The following is a 20,332-nucleotide window of genomic DNA, read 5'->3' as shown; positions in this document are numbered from 1 at the left end:
AAAAAAAAATCTATAGGAAGAAAATAAATCTGGGCTAGAAAGATGGCTCAAAGGTCAACAGGACAGGCGGATTTTCCAGAGGTCCTGAATTCAACTCCCAGCGCCCACATGGTGGCTCATAACCATCTATAACTACAGTCCTATGAGATCCAGTGCCCCATTCTGGTGTGCAAATATACATGCAGATAAAGCACCCATCTATGTACATATAAAACATAATAAATAAATATTTTTTTAAATGAAGCTATAATTACTGAAACAAAGTATAACAAAGAACACAAACAACAGAATAAATCAATAAAATGATTAATCAAAACTCACCTTTCAATTATAACTTAAGTAGTTAATCAAAAGAGAGAGGATGGTTGAATGAGCTAAGAAACAAAAGCCACCTTTCTGTTATGTATGAGAAACTAACTCATCTTAAGTTTAAAGACAGGAACCACTTTAAAGTAAAAGGGTGGGAAAAACATATACAAAGCAAATGAATGATGTAGCAAGCAAGATCGCTGCCCTAATATTTGACAAAAGAGACTTCAAACTAAAACTCATCAGAAGAGATAACAAAGGACACTTCATTCTAATTCAGGGGACAACCAACCAAGAAGACATTACAATTATGAACCAAACTCTGATGCTTAACATTTCTTTTAGAAATTACCACTTGAAATAAGTACACAAATTGGTACCAACCCAATAATAGATGATCTTACTATCCCACTTACTCTGGTAGGAAGCACATCTGAAAAAAATTAATAAAAAAATACTTAAAATGTTGCCATACATCAAATGTATCCAACTTATCTTCAGAATATTTTACCCAAGCACCAAGGAATGTACTTTGTATTCAGCATTCCATGGGAAGTTTCTCCATGGAAAATACACCACACTCTGAGATTAAAAAATAATAATAATAATAAAATAAAACCAAATTCTGAAAGGTTGAAATAACTCTATGTATCCTATCTGACCATAAATCAATAAAACCTAAAATAAACAGCAAATAAATCTCTAGTAAGTACACAGATTCATGAAGATTAAACAGTTCATCAGGGAATAATGAATAGGAAAAAGACAAAATAAATAAAGAAATTTTAAAGTCCTAGAATTAAATGAAAGTGAAGACACAGCACAACAAAACCTCTGGAACACATCAACAGTAGTCCTACTAGGGAAATTTATAGCTCTAAGAGCTTACATTTTAAAAAAATCTAGGGGCTAGAGGATGGCTCAGCGGTTAAGAGCTGGCTGTTCTTCCAGAGATACTGGTTCAATTCCCAGCAACCACATGGTGGCTCACAATCAACCATAATGAGATCTGGTGCCCTCTTCTGGTCTGCAAGCATGCATGTAGGCAGAACACTGTATACATAATAAATAAATAAATCTATTTAAAAAATCTAAAGAAACATAAAAGATTTGAGATAAAACTCAAGAATTAGGAAAAACATCAAAAAATTAATTCCAATCCCAGATGATGGCAAGAAAGACTAAATATCAGAGCAGGAAATAATAAAATTGAAACAAAGAAATGAATACAGGGAACCAATGAATCTAAGAGCTAGTTCCTTGAGAAACAAAACAATATTTACAGACCTTTGGCTGAACTAACCAAAAAGAAAGAGATGGCCAAATTGACAAATCAGAAATGAATAGGAACCATGACAACAGACACTACAGAAATTCAGAATATTATAAGGGGATAATTTAAAAACCTGTTCTCCATTAAATTGGAAAATCTAAAAGAAATGGAGGAATTTCTAGATTCATCAAAACCTCCGACGTTAAATGAAGAAGAGCTCAATACCCTAGACAGACCCGGAATAAATGAGGTTGAAATAGTAATAAAAGGCCTCTGACTGAGAAAAGCCCAGGCTGAGATGGATTCACAGCAGAATTCGACCAGATTTTCACAGAAGATCTACAGCTAATGGTACTTAAATCTTTCGAAGAGAAAAAGATAGGAAGAAAATAAACCCAAAAGAAAAAAAGAACTCCCAAGCCCCTTATATGAAGCCAATATTACTATAATATCAAAAATAAGTTTAAAAAAAAGGCTACAGGTCAGTATCTCTGATTAACATAGACCCAATAATCAATTCACAACAAAATATTTAGGAAGTGAGTATAGATATATACCAAAATGAACATTCACCATAATCAGGTTAGTTTATTCCAGAGATGTAGGGATGGCTAAACATATGTAAATGAACACTGTAATAAATCATACAAATAGATTTATGAAGAAAAATCTCATGATCATCATAAGAGATGCAAAAATAGCGAAATCCAACATGCTTTCATGATAAAAATCCTAGAAAAAGCAGGAAAAAGGGAACATACCTCAACATAATGAAGGATACATATGAAAAACTCTCAGCCAACACCATCCTAAATGGAGAGAAACTTGAAGCAATTCTATTAAAATCAGAAGCATGACAGGGCTGTCTGTCCACTATTCCTACTCTTTTTCAGAACAGTTATCAAGGCACTCATTGGAACAATAAGGCAAGAAAAGGAAAGTAAAGGAATACAAATAGGAGAAGGAAGAAAATCATTCCTACTTGCAGATGATATGCTATTATACATGAGAGAGCCAAATAAATTCCACCAGAAAAGTCTAGAAGTGGTCAACGGTTTCAGCATTGGCAGGACACAAAATTGACTCTCAAAAGCAGTAGCCTTTACATACATTCAACACAAGTAAGCTAAGAGAATTCATGGATGCTTTCCCATTGACAATAGCCTAAAAGAAAATAAATATCTAGGAATAAGTCTAATGGAAGAGGTGAAATGAAAATGTCAAATTTACAAGAAATATGTCAAATCTCTGAGGAATGAGATTGAGATTAGCAATAGAAAATGGAAAACCTTGTGAATTAATGCTGTAAAAGAAAAATAACAATTACAGGTGCAGTGGAATCTTAGTCAAAATTCCAACATTTTACACAGAAATAGAAAAAAAAAGTCCTAAAACTCATTTAGAACCACAAAAAGTTCCCATTAGTCAAAAACAAATTTGAGGAAAAAGAACAAGAGAACAACATTGTTGAATTACCATTCCAAATCTCAAGATATATTACAGTACTATAGAAATAAAAACAGTATGCTATGGACTCAAAAGCAGAAATAAAGATCAATGAAACAAAATAGAAATCCCAAACAGTAGAATAATAGTACAATAATATACTTAAGTAATGCCGTATGATTTCTGACAAGGATTCCAGACCGGTATACTGAAGAAGAGAGTATCTTCAACACACAGATACTTGCTGAAAATACTGGATATCTACATGTAGATTAAAACTGGAGGCATATCTATCACTCTGCACAAAGATGAATTTCGAATTGATCAAAGGACTCACTGTGAAACTTGAAACACTGAAACTTCAACAGTAAAACCTAGACAGTGCCCTGAAAGATACAAGCTTTAAAAAAAAAAAAAAAAAAAAAACCTTTCTGAATATGACTGCATTTGCTGCATTTGCCCAAGATTTAAGACCGACAAGTAAAAAACTTCTACACAACTACAAAAGCAATCAAATGAAGAGTCACAGAGTGGAAAAGAATCTTTGTCAGCTCTACATCTGGCAATGGATTAATTTCCACATTATGTAAAGAACTTTAAAAAAAAGTCAAGAAAACAAATAGCCTAATTAAAAAGTGGCTATGAATTTGAACAAGGAATTTTCAAAAGAAATAAAATGACTAAGAAATATTTTTTAAAAATATATTGTTCATAGCAATCAGGAAAAGGAAAACTAAGACAACTTTGAGATTTCATGGTATACCAATTAGAATGGCTAAGATAACAGAACAATGCAGAAAAGGATGTGGGGAAAGGGGAAATCTTCATTCACTATTTTTGGGCTGTAAATTGTTGTATCCAGTCTAGAAATCAGTCTGGAAACCAAGGGAGAATTCTCAAAAAAAAAAAAAAAAAAAAGCTACAATTAAACTACCATAAGAACTAGCAAAACTATTCCACAGTGTATGCCCAAAGTATGAAGCATCCTACTGCACAGATACTTGTTCAGTGATGTTCATTGACATTCTATTCTCATTGTCAAGGAAATGTAAGTAACATAAATATCCTTCAGCCAGGGAAGAGACAGCAAGGATGTGTCACATATAAATCATGGATTACTATTCAACTATAAAGAAAAATAAAATTTGCAGGTAATGAATATAACTAGAAAATATATTGAATGAGGTAACCCAGAAGCATGAATAGTTCCTAGCTCCAAATCTTCAGCTGTGACTATATAACCTGATTTCTGCACTGATCTTACTTTTTTCCTGTCTGCTACAGTTGTATTTTGTTTGATGTTGTTTCTTCCAGTGTGCTAACGAGGATCAACAAATTATTTATATGAGATCTCTCTGAGATTGTAATGTTGGCATTTAGTGTTTATCTTAGTTACCTTTCTATGACCATAACAAAAACTATGACTTGAAGCAACTTAAATGAGAAGGAGCTCATTGGGTGCTTATAGTTTCAGAAGGTGAGTCCATGATCATCATGGTGGAGGGGCATGTGGTAGAACAGTAACTGGAACTTGCATCTGATCCATAAGCACAAGAGATAACTAGGGATAGCGTGGCCTTTTTAAACACCAAAGCCCACCCCAGTGACACACCCTCTAATCCTTCCCAAACAAGGCCATACCCAGTACTTCCCAAACAGTTCCATTAACCTGGGACCAAGCATTCAAATATGAGCCTATGCAGGCCATTCTCATTCAACCCACCACATTCCTGTTAGGAGTTCCTTCCTCACGTCTCATAGATATTGTCTTTTCTTTTATATTTAATGCAAGAACATTTTTATTTCTTGATTTCTTGAAAGATCTATTCACTACTTAAAGAACAGCATTAATCACATATTATTTCAATTAAAGTATTCTTCTGAGTTGTTGGAAAGAATGTGAATTTCACATTATCTTTCAGACAGAGATACAGTTTTCTTACTTTGGAAGAAAATTCTGACTTTATCCCATGAGATTATTAATAGACAGCTAGGAACTGCTGTCCCTGAAAAATCATTCACTTCTCACTTAGCCTACAGTTTAGAGATAGGCAGAATAAAACCCTGGAATTTCTAATTTCATCTGTATATTTTGGGGTAAACTTGTGGATTTCTGTAGAAAAAATATGCTAATTTTCAATGCTTATGAAATCTAACCTATTCCATCCTCCTTCAAGACTTATGGTACAGAGATAATACTACCTCAGGTACTTTGTTTTTGGATTTAGTATTATCTAGATCTAGGTTTTAGAGATGCCCCCTGAAGCATCCTGTCATTGTTCTAAACCTACAGCCTCCTTGGATTCTAGGAACATTAGAGCCTTAAGATCCCCCAACCCCCATGATGAAAGGCCTCCTCCTGTGCCCAGCAGGAGCGACAATCTCCTGGGAGCCAGTTTGCCCCATTAAAATACTTCATTAGAACCATTTTTCAGAACCAAGACCATATAATCATCACCACACCACAGTTTGATCAAGACTGCTCAATTATGTATTCTTCTCACTTTCTACCTAATTCTTCTCTTTACTGCTAAAGCTCATAGCTATTAGAAAGATGCACTCAGATGTTCAATTTTCTCATTTCCAAAGTGTACATTTTACATAAAGTCCTTTCTTGATTCTTCATCATTACTTCTGCTTGCTTTCTTTGGGACCAATGCCTAGAATTTACAAGTTGGAACCCCTAGAATTGGGCCTCTGGCTTAGGTTCTGGTTATACAATCACATACTTGCTATGTATCTTATCTCTGAAAAGATTCACTGTTGGTTCAAGATAAGAACTTCTTGTTCATGTTTAGGTCAATCATTACCCTATTTTTTAAGATGAAACCTGATCCTAAGAAACATTTTTTTTTTCACATTAGATTTACATGTGGAACAGCTCTGAAATGAACCCACATGTCCAGAGGAATAAGGTGGAAACAAGAACATTTGACTTAGATCTTTGCATGAGTGTGAATAGTACAAAAAGATAGTAGGAAAGCATAAGGCCTCTTCAGGGTCACGTGAGTTACATACATATTATTTATATGTCAGAAGAAAAATGATTCTGGAGGCATTTATTATAATCCAGCTAGGGCATTTAATTCTTTTTATTCTAGACATAAACATAAAATCCTGATTCCAAATTAAGAGACTAAATTCCAATATAGAGGCTTAAGAACTCAAAATCTTAGGCAATGTCTCCAAAAACAACCATCAGGTTATCACCCATATCATACTAGTATCAATGAAGCCTCAACAGAATTTGAATCCTTTTATCTGGACATGTGTTTCTTAGTTCAATAGTCTCATATATGTCTGCCAAACAGCAAGAAACAAAATTCATAAAGTGATGGATTTATGAAGAAATGATTAAGTACTGAGGAAAGAATCCTCATGCTTAGGATTAGTGGTTTTATAAAATAGACATCTGAGGGAGCTTTCCCCTTAAGCTATATGAGGATCCAGGAGAAGTTAGATTATGAGGGAGCAGGGTCTTTTCAGACATAAAATCTCAGTCCCTTAATCTTGGGTCCTGAGCCTCCAGACTGTGAGAAGTCATTTTCTATTGTTACAACCCATCTAGATGGGGTCTTGTTATAATGGCCAAAAACAACAACAACAAAAACCCAATATGCTTGATAGGAGTTTTACAGGCTGGTATGAATGAGATCCTAGGCATAAATGTAGCTATAGTCAGTTATGATTGTCAATATTTCAAAGTCTCTGACAGATACATATGAAATGGCTACCTTAGACATCAGTGCAAAGAAGATTGGACCTTCTTCTGGCTCACATTCCAGTCCTTTCAAGTTGCTATTAGGAAGAGTCCAGGATGGGCAGGTCTCAGTAGCTACAACAATTAACATTCCATTCAGAACCTAGAACCTAACTAGTTCTATGGATACTTGGAGGTGCCCAGGGATATACAGTTAATAATTTTTCATGATCTTGGAATAATTTACTTTCAAATACTTGAGCAACGTTCTGTCATATCTCTAAGATGTTTGTGATTGCTAAAGGCATTGTTATTTTTGTAGGACAAACACCATGGAAATGAAATATTTATAGCCCATGGCATGGTTGAAGGACATTGCATGTTGTTTTCCATTTTAGCAATAATATACATGGTGATATTATTGAGAAGTATCCTTCTTGGTCACATATGAAAAAGGCAAAGACAGAAAAGAATGTAAATAGAACATTACATTATGGAAAGCAGAGTTTAAGTTCAGGAAATAATGGAAAACCTTTCCCATCTTAGAAAAGGGAAAAGTATTTAAATGTAAGAAAGATGGAATAACCTTAAAACAGGGATTTGAGCATCTCGAGGAACAGTGTTGAGATAGTAGGGTGAGTTACTCTCCTACGATCGCCCTTATACCTTCCTCACCTACAGACAATATGACACTCTCTCTAGGGCTTGCCTCCTCTGGACCAGGAAAAGGGGTCTGAATACCTATGCAGTGAAAGGAGCATGAAGGGTAACCTCCATATTGCCATAAATACAGTGCAGTGCTTATAGGGCATTTTGTGTGGGTGGGGCAGAGAGGCTCTACCTCACAGCATGTAGAATCAGGAAAAACAAACACAACTGGCATTTGTAGTTAGTGATTTCCTGCCTGGCCCAGAGTCAGGACAAATCTCTCTCGCCCTCCAGTCCCACAGTCGCTCAGACCCAACCAAGAAAGCACACAGAAACTTACATTGCTTACAAACTGTATGGCCGTGGCAGGCTTTTTGTTATCTACCTTTTCTATCTTAAATTAACCCATTTCTGTTAGTCTATACTTTGCCACATGGCTTGTGGCTTACCGGTGTCTTTACATGTTGCTTCTCATGGCAGTGTCTCCTCCCAGCCTTCCTGTTCCCAGCCTTCTCCTCTTTTTTGTCCCGCCTACCCTATCCTTTCTGCCTGGCTACTGGCCAATTAGCATTTTATTTATTCTAACCAATCAGAGCAACACATTTGACACACAGACCATCCCACAGCAGGCATTCATGGAGAAACAGAAGATAGGCCAAAGCAAACTGCCTTTCTGAAAGATGAACTCATCCTGTCCCAAAGGATTCATGTCCCTCAAGTATCTGACTTCTCCATAGAGAAGAGAAGGCTGCCTAAATGTGTCATGTGCAATCAGTAATCTTCCGAGCACCCTAACTAGATAGACATATTGAACTCTGTTTCTGTGAGCATGAAGGCAGCAAATTAACGCTGTAGTGTTGTGCCCTCTTGGTTTCCAGGAGCGTGGGCTGTATGTTGCAGGTAAATGACAGAAATAAATGATGAAAACAAATATGGATTCATTGCACCATTCCAAAATCTAGTATATGCAGATGTTTGAATGCCTCTTCACCTACAACTTCCGCTTTAATTTTCTTTCATGGGAGTAAACAAAAATAAGGCACAATTCTTGCTTTTATAGAATTATGAGGTTACACACACACACACACACACACACACACACACACACACACACAAACATGAGATTTATTCAGAATAGTCTACAGTGACCTTTACTATGGCATACTTAGTCAACTCTCAACTTTATTGTCTTTGAAATGAAGCTCCATTCTTCTAGTTATAAAATTATATGGTAGTGCACTTTTCTTGGGTTAAGAATTTTGGATACAGAATAGTGTGTTTTATGTTTAAATAAATGAATGTTGAGTTGAATTAAAATTATTAGTTCATAATTTAAGGCAAAATTTCATTATTCTTCTGAAGATTTCATCTCTGAAATAACATACCACCTAAGTCATCAGAGAAATGTTTGTAAGATGTTTTATTATTATTAATATTGTAATTATTATTATTAGTTCCTTGGGAGTTTTATACATGTTTAGATCATATTCATCCCTCCTGCTGCAAGATTCAACCCCTTTTTTCTAACTACCCAATTTTCTGTTCCATTTTTTAAAATACTATAATACCAAGCCATGCAACCCATACATTCCTGGATGTGCAATCTTCCACTGGAGTAAAATCAACTTACCAGGGGCTACACACTCAAATAAAACTGCTTTTCCCTGTCTGCAGCAGCCAGTGACTGCCAACAGCTCCATGGGTACAAGGTGGAATTGTGGACCCTACTTCCCTCTCCATGCTGGGATTTAGTCTGGCTTGGCCTTTGAAGGTCTTGTGCATGCTGCCACAGCAGCTCTGAGTTCGTGTGTGGAGCCGCCATGCTTTGACCCGATGACATTGTTTCCTTGTCGTTAGCCACTGCCCCTGGTTCTTCACTCTTCCCATCCCTCTTCTACTGGACTTTAAAATACTTAGGATCCTCAGCCAGTAATACTGACTGAGACACAAAATGATAGCTTAATATACTTTATGTTCTCCTTAAAAGAATGATACTTTTTAAAAGGAATCTCAAAGTGGGCAGTGGTGGCGCACGCCTTTAATCCCAGCACTTGGGAGGCAGAGCCAGGAAGATCTCTGTGAATTCAAGGCCAGCCTGGGCTACCAAGTGAGTTCCGGGAAAGGCACAAAGCTACACAGAGAAACCCTGTCTCCAAAAACCAAAAACCAAAAAAAAAAAAAAAATCAAATATCTCGATGGGTGAAAACATTTGCTTATTTATTGATTTAAAGTTGTTATTTATACAGAGTATTACCCAAGGGGTGGAGTGGTAAAGGTAGGCATCCATGTGATATCTAGGAAGAATTTTCCAATGAATGAACAGTGGTTATATGTAGATTTGTTATAGAAGAGCAGATTAACAAGTAGTTTTAATAAGTTAAAAATTCTATGTACACAAAATAAGTCATGGAAATTTAGATTGACTGTGACATGGATGTTAAGCATCCTAGGTAAGTTTGTTATGGTTTGAACAAGTGTCCCCAAAAAGGTTCATGTTGTTGAAGGATTTCCCCAAGATGATGAATCTATTCATTGAGACATAATTGAATAATAAGGACTCTGAATTCATTGATGGATTCATAATTTGATGATATTACTAAGAGAAGGCGGGAGGTTGGACATAGTTGAAAGAAGTAAGTCATTGGGTACCCCTCCAAAGAATGGAGGATCCCAGGCTCTTCCCTCACTGCTTCCTGATCACCATACAGTGAGCAATTTTCTCCTCCATGTACATGGGATAGGATGCTCTGTTATAACATGTACCCAGAAACAATGGAACCAGCCAAAAACTCATGGAAAGTCCTCAAACTACAAGCCAAAAAAAACCTGCCTTTGATTAAAATATTTCAATCAGGCATTTAGTGAGGGGAAGAAAAATCTAACAAAGTACTGCAGATCCTTTAATAAATGTTACCTTTTAACCATGTAGTAATTGTATGTATTTGTGAAATTACATTTACCCATGTATATATGAGTGGGTATATATACATATATATTCAGGAAAAAAATGAGTCTATTGTGTATGCTTTCAAACCTCTTCCCTTAAAACCACTAGATTCTGTAGCTAACACAGAAGTCCCAAAGTCTCATGAGCATCAGTATTGCATAATGCAGTCAGCATGTTAGAGAAAATGGTGAAGTTTGGGGAGCAAACCATGGAGACACATAGTCCTCAGGGCGGGAGATTTATTGGAGGCGGTATTAATACTATAGAGAGGGCAGTAGGGATTTGAAGGAGGACTCAGTCCAACAAGACAAAGCAGGATTCCCAATTTCCAAGGTTTCAGAGGGAAGGGGAGGTCCCTTGGCATTTGGTTGATAGCCTTTAGTAGCTATGATTACAGTCAGGTGGGACTTGAGGCTCGCAGGAGGAGTTGCTGGTTGCTCCCTGAAGCAGTCCTTTGCAGGGGAAAGAGATTTCAGGGCGTTGTACAAACCAAGCAAATCCTGGAGAGCAAGCATTCTTCATTCCTGCTTCCACGTGTTCCTGCCCTACTTGAGTTCCTGCTGTGATCTCTCTTAGTGATGGACTGTTACCTAGATGTTTAAGCTGAAATAATTAAACCCTTTCCTCCCCAACTTGCTTTTGGCCATGATCTTTATCACAGCAATAGAAATCTAAGATAGGCATTATTACATTACTACGGATGCCCTTAAGGTTAACTTCAGTTAATGATTGCTTTTGGAATGTTCACCAAGAAGACAGATAGGCAGGATTCAGCAGAAAATTGTTTACTTGTGAATCAGAGGTACTTCTTTACTTATTCAAAGGGGAGCTAGTTGTGTATCAGGTTAAATATGTGAACAGTTATAAAGCAAAAGGGACAGAGAATTAAAAGTAAGGTTTTCGTGTACTTGTAACATTGAAAGTCAGAGGAAGGATCAGCTAAGGTAAACCTTGAGATACAGAAGACTAGTTTTATTCCAGAAGAAGTCTCTCCACTCTTAAACAAGAAGAAATACCAGTACTTAAAAAATTGTCTTAAGTAATTAAATTTTGTTCATTAAGCATCTGCTTATGGGGAGGGAGTATTTCTTGGATTGTGACAACAGCCCTGTGCAGGAAACAAAAATCCTTAAGGATCAGTTTATGTTTAGACACCATGACACTGATATCAATAACTGACATGGGGCAACATGACTATTACTGGACATCCAGGGGATCTCCAGTCAACTAATGACTGCTTAATTGAGCTTACCACTACAAAATATTAGAGTCTCTAATGGCACAGTGAGTAAATAGTTGAGATCTTATATCTTGATTTACAAGTATTAAGCAGAGAAAGAGAGATCACAACTCTTGAAACCTCAAAGTCTCCATGCCTACCCCAGTGACACACCTTCAGTAACAAGGCCACATCTCCTAAACCTTCTCAAATAGTTCTACCCACCAGGAACCAAGTATTCAAATATATGAGCCTACAGGGCTCACTGAGGTGCTTTGAACTCAGGGTATATCTGGAGAACTCAGGGTAAATGGTGATGTAATCTGTTAAGTAATGATTCTTGGAAAAAATATCACTTTTGTGTGCTATTGTATAAACGTGGCTATAAGATCTGAAGTGAGTGATTTTGACTTTTACCAGCCAATGAGTGAAGAAGGACTGTGTGTGCCTACCTGCTGTCTGTGTGCTGGCCTGCATATGTAGGTATGTCCACTTGAGGGTGCCTGCCAGTGTCTACCTGCCTAATACTCTGTGATTTGGTGAATGAAGCATGTCTTATCAGCTAAGACTCCTTCCACTCCCTTCAACTTCCCGAATTCCCATGACCCCACATTGTTCTTGGCATTGGAGAGTGTGGACCTCACACCTTGGCACGTAGGTTGGGATGGTAACCTATTTAGGCAGTCTGCAGAGGAGAGGGCTTGCTTTAGTCTGGGAGGCACCAGCATGGCTCACTGTAGTTCCTGTCCTCCTGATGAGAGTATGATTCTCCTGCAGCACTGGGCATTTAACTCTACTGGCTGTCCCTGTAGTCGCTGAGCCATGAGCCCTAATTAGCAGGTTCAGGACACCAGTTAAAATGAGTTCCAAGAAAAGGTCTAAAATCCACTCATGGGACAGGGAGTCATTTTCACCTTTGTTATTCCATTGACCTCATGTTTTCTTTGCCTGGGTCTGGATCCTGTCCACAGGAGGAATTTCTTTGTGGGAACTTAACTGTCTTCTCCAATGTCAGCATGTAAAGTGGCCTGAGTAACAGTGATAAAGAAGCCAACAGGAATTGGCGGGAATTGCTTTTGAATTCAAGTCTTGGGGCACACATTGTCTATATGAGTCGCAGCTGGAGCATGAGCCAGCTAGCTCAGTTCATGCAGTCCCCTGGGAAAGATTTTTGTTGTTGTTGTTTGTAGTTTTAAATGTTCTTGTTATCTATTGTATTAAACTCTCTGTTTCCTGTCCACTCAAAGCACAGTTAGCCATAGAACAGGAACAATGCTAAGAAGAAAGGCTGTTTGGGGTACTCTCCTTGCAAGCCAACAGAGAGAGGTCATCAGGAAATAAACTTAACCATTCGCAGTTTGGTGTAAGGGATGGAACTGTCACAGAATACTGGAGTTTGTGATGCCTATAAAACAGCAGTGAGCAGAAATAGGAATTGAATCCTAAGCTGTACTAGTCACAGAGCCAGCAATCTGGTAAAACAGATTAGCCATCCTCAAATTCTGCCTCCCCTCTCTTCACCCCTGGTTGCACATATTAGAAGGAACTGGAACACAGATAGTCAATCATTAAAAGTTTCTTCTTGAAAAAAAAAAAAAGTTTATTTTTGTCCCGAGTCAGGTAGTCAACCTTGTTTCTGTGATCCATGCTGCTGCTGCTGCTGCGGAGCCTCTGCTGGGGCATGCTCTCCCTAGGATAGTTTCTCTTATAGTGGGGTACACACATACTGCCAAGGTTACTGAGCCTCACCTCACCTCTGAGACATCATGTAGGTTAAAGTTGTCTCAGAGCAAACACGACATCATCAGTTGTGTAAGTATACTGAGATATTTACAGTGCATATGTGCTTAATACAATATGAAGTACAAATGTAGAATGTAAAAGTCTCCCTATCCCTGAAAACATTCCTCTTGATATATATGTAATATGGACATAGTTTATTAACCTGGATGAACTGCATTTAATTAAACTGTATTTTAATTTACTTGTGTATAACACTGATAATTTATATTAATGCTACAAGGGTTGGCCTCACATCAATTCCATTTGTAGCACATAACACCTTAGGTTCCATTTACATTAGTGAGGGCTATAAAATATAATTTCTTTACAAATCACATAAAGCAGTCGTTCTTAAAGTCTACAAAGAGTGTATGCATTTCTCCAATTTCACCTATACATCACTTTCCTCATAGCTTTGCATTTTGTGTAAGATTTTAAAAAATGGAGTAGGTAATTCATTTTAATAGTAAAACTGATAACTCTAAAGTCTTATGCAGTCTTCTATAATTATTTTTTACTGTAATGCAATTAGCTTGTTCATAAACAGAACCAATGCTATTATATAAGTATACAGTAACCTAGTACAGTCCTGAAAACAAGTCCTTTCTAGCTAGCAGGACATTGAAAGACCTCTGTCTTGCTCTTCCCTTTTGCTGGTTGTATCTTCCATAGATGAGGGAAAACTCACATAAAAAAATACTCAGCACTTATTTACAGATGTCAACAGAATGGGAGAGGAAACCTAGAAACATACTGTCTCCCACACCACCCCCCAAATACCATGAACACAAGGATGCTAGCAGAAGTAGCATTATAGATCAATGGCAAAGATGGACTCCTATTGAGTCTGAGAAGTTAGCCATTGTATAAAATAAAAGCCAATGTCTATACATATTATATAAAAAGTAAATTAATGACATACAAGGAAAAAGAAATTTTCAAAGCAAAAACAGGCAAAGCAAAACCAACTGCAAATCACTCTATAATAATTAGCAATTATGACTATAATTTTCATATTAAAGTGCCATCACAAGTCAGATAAAATAAAAGATTACCTGAGAAAATAATTGTAGTATTGTTAACTTATGAGCAATCTGCTAATCAGAAAAGAATGTCTATGAATCAGCAACAATAAAGAAAATCAGCAGAAAAAAAATTACTTAATATGTAAAAAGATAGTTCCTACTTCAGTAAACTTGAACATTCAAATAAGTGAAAGCATGTTCAGTGTTACTAGAAATTTCAGAAACGGAATTAAAAGTGAAAGTGAATCTCCCTACTAAAATGTCACAAACCCAACAATGCAAAGACGTCATGGGCACAGAAGCTGTGGGCTGTTAAAGGGTAAACATGTCATGTCTTCCCAGCACTTCCCCTTTGCATGGCAAACTGCAGTAGTTGAAGTTACTGCCTATAAAAAAATTCCCGATTCAGCAATAAACTTTTTCCGTGACTGAACAGCTGTCAGTATCATCTGGTAAAAAAATGTTTACTAGTCCCACAAACAGTGTAACTGCTGTAAACACAGGACAGATGCAGAATCTCTTTATGTGACCATTAATTAGTGATTTCACCTAAATCAATTCATTTCTTATGCTTTTAATCTGTTATTTCAGTTCTAATGAATGCATTTATATGAATTAAGTGGATCTATTTTCTTCACAAATATCACAACAGATTATCAAAGTAAGTGAGGGAGAAAGAAAAAATAGAAAAATTACTTAAGATAGATACATATGCTTTGTAGGTTTTTTTTTTTTTTTCTTTTGTTTTGGGTATCTGTTCCACAAAATTTCTGTTTGTAATCTAGGACCCAATTTGACATTTTTAAGCCCATCCTTATTGGAATCACAGCGGCAGTTTGAAGCAGCGGGGCCACGTCTACACCCCCCCCCCCCCCCCCCCCCCCGCCCCAGGTCAAAGCAGGAAGAAGTAAATGCATGCGAGCTCACCTGGTTGCTGGCTCTGCACAGCTCAAACTTTCTAATCCTCTGCCAAGGGATTGGGGCCACCCACATTGGCCTGGATCTTCCCACAACAACTAATCTAATTAAGACAACCCTTCAAAAACAAAACAAACAAAGAAAGAAAAAAACCCACTCTGTCCCCTTTGTGCCTTTCTTTGAGAGAAACAACAAAAAGTTGGGTGGGTGGGGTGGTGAGGAGGATCTGGGAGGGGTTGGGGAAGGGGAAAGAATATGACCAAAATACATTGTATAGAAAACTTTAAAAAAATTGTAACAGTAATAACAATAAAAGGCAATCCCCTTCACAGGCTAACCAAATGTAGAAGGTTCCTCATTGGGAACCGCTTACCAAGGGATTCTAGGTTCTACCAAGGTGACAATTAAAGCCCAGCCCACCCAGTTGCACCTGGAAAGTTGGAGCTGCTGCAGGGTCGTTTTGCACCTGCCTGGTTGGTGAGTTTGCACAGTGATCTGGTAAGAATGAACAGAAGAGGGGAGATGTGGTGAGATTTTCTTTCTTTCTTTCTTTTTTTTGGGGGGGGGGGTTCAAGACAAGGTTTCTCTGTGTAGCTTTGCACCTTTCCTGGAACTCACTCTGTAGACCAGGCTGGCCTCAAACTCACAGAGGCCTGGCTCTGCCTCTCGAGTGCTGGGATCAAAGGTGTGAGCCAGCACAGCCCAGAGAAATTTTCTTACTGGTTATAATCACTGTGTTGGAAGAAAATTGAACACTGAAGGAAATTCCTAATGAAAGACAAACTGTCTTAAACAAAACTGAGGAACTAGGTATTGGATCCAAGAGAAAAGTTCAACTTCTAATGAAGTAACAAAGAAATGCACTAACTAGTGTGTGTATGGATGACTTCATAAAAGACAGAACTTTGCCATAAAACACCAAAATATTTAACAGAGAAAAAAAAAATCTCAGCAAAGTATGGAGGGTATAGCATGGCTGTCTTGGATGGACTATAGCAAAAGTATGTAAATGAAAAATGTATTAAAGATAGGTAGTATAATCAAAAGATAGGCATAACATAGAGGGGTAGAAATTTATTCACCCTGTAAAAAGAATGTGTGGCACAGAGATTGATAAGCTCTGACAAAGTCACATGCTATTATTCATCAAGACAGCAGGAGAAAATCTCACTTCAGAGACTTCCAACGCTGCCACTTCTCTTAAAGATTCAATGTACCAGGGCTGGAGAGATAGCTCAGAGGTTAAGAACACTGACTGCTCTTTCAGAGGTCCTGAGTTCAATCCCAGCAACCACATGGTGGCTCACAACCATCTGTAACGAGATCTGGTGCTCTCTTCTGGCCTGCAGGCAGAACACTATACATAATAAATAATGAAGAAATAAGTAAATAAATAAATAAATAAATCTTAAAAAAAAAAAAAAGATTTAATGCACCAAGCCTATGAGAACAGAACATTGCCAAGAGCGGGGCCTGGGGTACGTTTGGAAACTTGGGGCTCCTTGTCCACTCTAGATTCTGGTCTCAGCTCCTACATTCCGGTGCATTGCTCTTCCAATGCTCTGCATGTGGCTCAAGTGGGGCTTGGGCGTCCTGGGATGCCACTCTGCATGGCATAGACATAGTTATGAACAATGCTCACGTGGTGCTGAATCTGCCGGTGTATCTAATGCACAACTATGGGGGTTGGCTACCTTCACTTAGACTCCAAGTGAAACATGGGCAGACTAGGGCAATGCCATGAAGTAGAGGTCTTTGTAGAGTGCTGTCACTGGGATATTGTCCCTTGGGGCTTTAGAATTGGTACCTAGTCTTTATAAATTATGTAGTCTAATACATTCTGTTCTAAGAGTAGGAACTAGAAAGGATAAGAAATCAATTGGGATCCAACTTACTCTGTAAAGTTCAGGTAAGAAGAAATTTCTCTGCATTATTCCTCCAATGACTCATTTTGCTGGTAATGTGTAATTGAAGTTGAAATGTTTCCTAGCAACTAATTCTCAAGTATGTACACACACACCATAACAAAACAAAATTTTATCTCACACATATGCCACTGTTTGTTCTCTAGCCCTGCCAGACAGAAAAAATTCAATGTTAATGATACAAACTCATAATCCACAGTTAAAACCATATTTTCTTTAGTAGAGAAACAGAATTAAGCATGAATGTTCCAGATCTGGTTGGCTTAGGTAAATTTTTAAACTACTTTTTGGCACAAATAGGGGCATTTAAAATCACACAAACACGGAAAATAGGTTGAAGATTAACTTGAATATGTAACAGGAAACAGAGCAACGATTGTTTCCTAGTGCTCAGCTCACTTTCTCTATTTTACATAGTCCAGGATTCCATGAGGAGGTCATGGTCCCACCTTGGTCAAGATGAGTCTTTTGACATCTACTAGCATAGTCAAGAGAATCCCATGTAGGCATGCTTAAGGCCCATCTCCCAGGTGATTCTAAACTCTGTGACACTGACAGTTAACATTAAGCCATCATAAATGTACCCCTTGTCAACTTGACATTCAAACAAATGACATTTAATCCTTAACCTACAACCTCCTATCTCCATAAATTCATAACCATGTTATAATACCTAATACATTATGACACTGAAAATCCCAATCATTAATAGTTTCAATACTTTTAAAGTCTAAACCCTCTTCACTTTCAGCTCCCATAAAACCAAAAGTAAGATTCATATTTTCAACATACAATGGCAGAGTAAACTTTTCTGTTCCAGAAGTGAAAGAACCAAGGAACAGTTACAGTAGGAACAGTCATACCAAACAAAACCCAAATCCAGCAGAATAAATTACCTATTCAAAAATTTTCATGTCTGGCACCTGGGGCTTAGGGTACAATAAACTGGACTCCAAAGAGCTTGGATGGTCTACTTGTCTGGCTCTGTTGCCTTCCACACATCTAGTCTGGACTGGCTTCATTCTAGGCCTGTCCATACACATACCATTTTCCTGACACTTTCAATATTCTGGGTTTTCCACTGGTACCTTTAGCTGAACATTTTCAGCTTTGTGACATAGCCTATGGAGCCCTCCTGTAGATACTCTGCCTTCATTCCACATTGGTTCGCCTGAGCTGTTCCCATTACACTCCAATCTTCTGTCTCCCATGTCTTCAAACTACTAGCACACGGATGACACTGCCAAGCTCTGCTCCAACTTGGAGCTTGCCCTTCCCTTCCTCAAAGCCCACAACTCTATCCGCTTCTGTGTGTTGGCTCTGGAAATGTTTTCTGAGGCAGTGGCTTCAGAGAAGACAAGACAACCCTCCCCCAAACTACATTGTCCGTCAGGCCTTCTCCTTTTCTTAAGTTTCCATTTTCACAAGCTGGAGCCTTTGATGGGAGGGATCTTGCTCTTGGGTCACCTTTATTACAGTCCCAGTGCAGAGAAAGAGGGCTTATTGTTAATAATGTTAATGTCTTCAACAATTGTAGATGCTTTCTTATTTGTTCTTGAAGAGCCCAGGAATATGTAAAAACAATTGTACACTTGTAACCTATATGCATATTTTTGAATGTATTAGGGCAGATAGCCACTTTGACCCTTCACCCTGCATTCTCCCAGGCAGGGGAGAAGCAATTTAAATGAACCCACAACTAGGTAAACATTTTAAACTAACACCATGTAATCAGAAGTAGTAAATCCCGGATCCCCTTCCATCTCAGAGGTACCTGGAGAGTGCTAGCTCAAGTCAAGACACTGAGACTCTCAAAATGCCATAAATCTCAAAATGTACTTGTATTATGTTCCCCAAAATATTGTGCACCCTAATAAATTTTTTGGGGGTCAGAGAACAGACAGCCACTAGATACAGAGCCAAAAATGGTGGCTAGAAAATGGGTCAGAGCAAGCCATAGCAGAAGCTGGGCTGTGGTGGTGCATGCCTTTAATCCCAGCACTTGGGAGGCAGAGCTAGGCAGATCTCTGTGTGTTCAAGGATACAGCCAGCATTGAGACTTTAATCACAAGGAGTGATGGTAGAAAACAGAAAGATATATAAGGCGTGAAGACCAGAAACTAGAAGCATTTGGCTGGTTAAACTTTTAGACTTTGGAGAAGCACAGTTCAGCTGAGATTCATGTGGATGAGGACTCAAAAGCTTCCAGTCTGAGGAAACAAGACCAGCTGAGGAACTGGCGAGGTGAAGTAGCTGAGGCTTGTTCTGTCTCTCAGATCTTCCAGCATTCACCCCAATAACTGGCCTCAGGTTTGTTCTTATCAATAAGACCTGTTAAGATTCCTGCTACTCTCTGCCCTGTGCTCTAAAAAGGATCTGTAGCCCTTCCTCGGGGCTACAGAATCAAATTATTCTCTATTAACCTGACTAGCTAGAATTTTCCCCCACAGTGTTATTGAATAAATGTTGCCTCTGGTTTCCAGACTTTGGTGTTCTGCTCCATTAATTGTGAGATTCCAGGAGCCAATAATTCTCTATTGTTCACAGCTCTAAGCCTTGTTATGTATACGCCTTTCCTCATGGAGCTTCACATTTTTTTATTTCTTTGTACTGAACTAATTGCTTTCTCTCACAATCTGAAAGTTTGTGGTGAGAAATCACAGTAGAAACAGTTTCAATAACATCCTGCCTTAGAATGTCCTCTTCCATACAAATTAGGCCATCACTTTTGAATTCAGGTTAATTCAAATTCTCTGAATATGGTCAAAGTAAAACCAGACTCTTTGTCAGAATAGAACATGAATGGCCTTAGCCCTGTTCTTAAGTGTTCATGTTGCCCTATGAAATGAGGCCTTAACAGTCCAAAATTTTCACGGCCTTTTGGTCATTGAAACACCCACCAGAATGGCCACTTCAGCTTTGCTAACAACATTTTTGATTTTTGTAGCCCCAAATTTCAAACTTTTCCACATTCTTCCCACAGCTCACTCCCAAAGACCTAAGAAGTACATGGTTAAGTTTTATCATAACCACAGTCCCAAATCTTGGTAAAACACCCTGATGTCATGGTTAGTGCTCATTGTCATCTTGACATAAACTAGAGTGACCTGGGAGACTGAACCTTAATTGAGGGACAGCC

The sequence above is a fragment of the Onychomys torridus genome, chromosome 7 (assembly GCF_903995425.1).
Source record: "Onychomys torridus chromosome 7, mOncTor1.1, whole genome shotgun sequence".
NCBI lineage: Eukaryota > Metazoa > Chordata > Mammalia > Rodentia > Cricetidae > Onychomys > Onychomys torridus.
The sequence above is the reverse complement of the archived record's forward strand: the minus strand, read 5'-3'. Positions refer to the sequence as shown.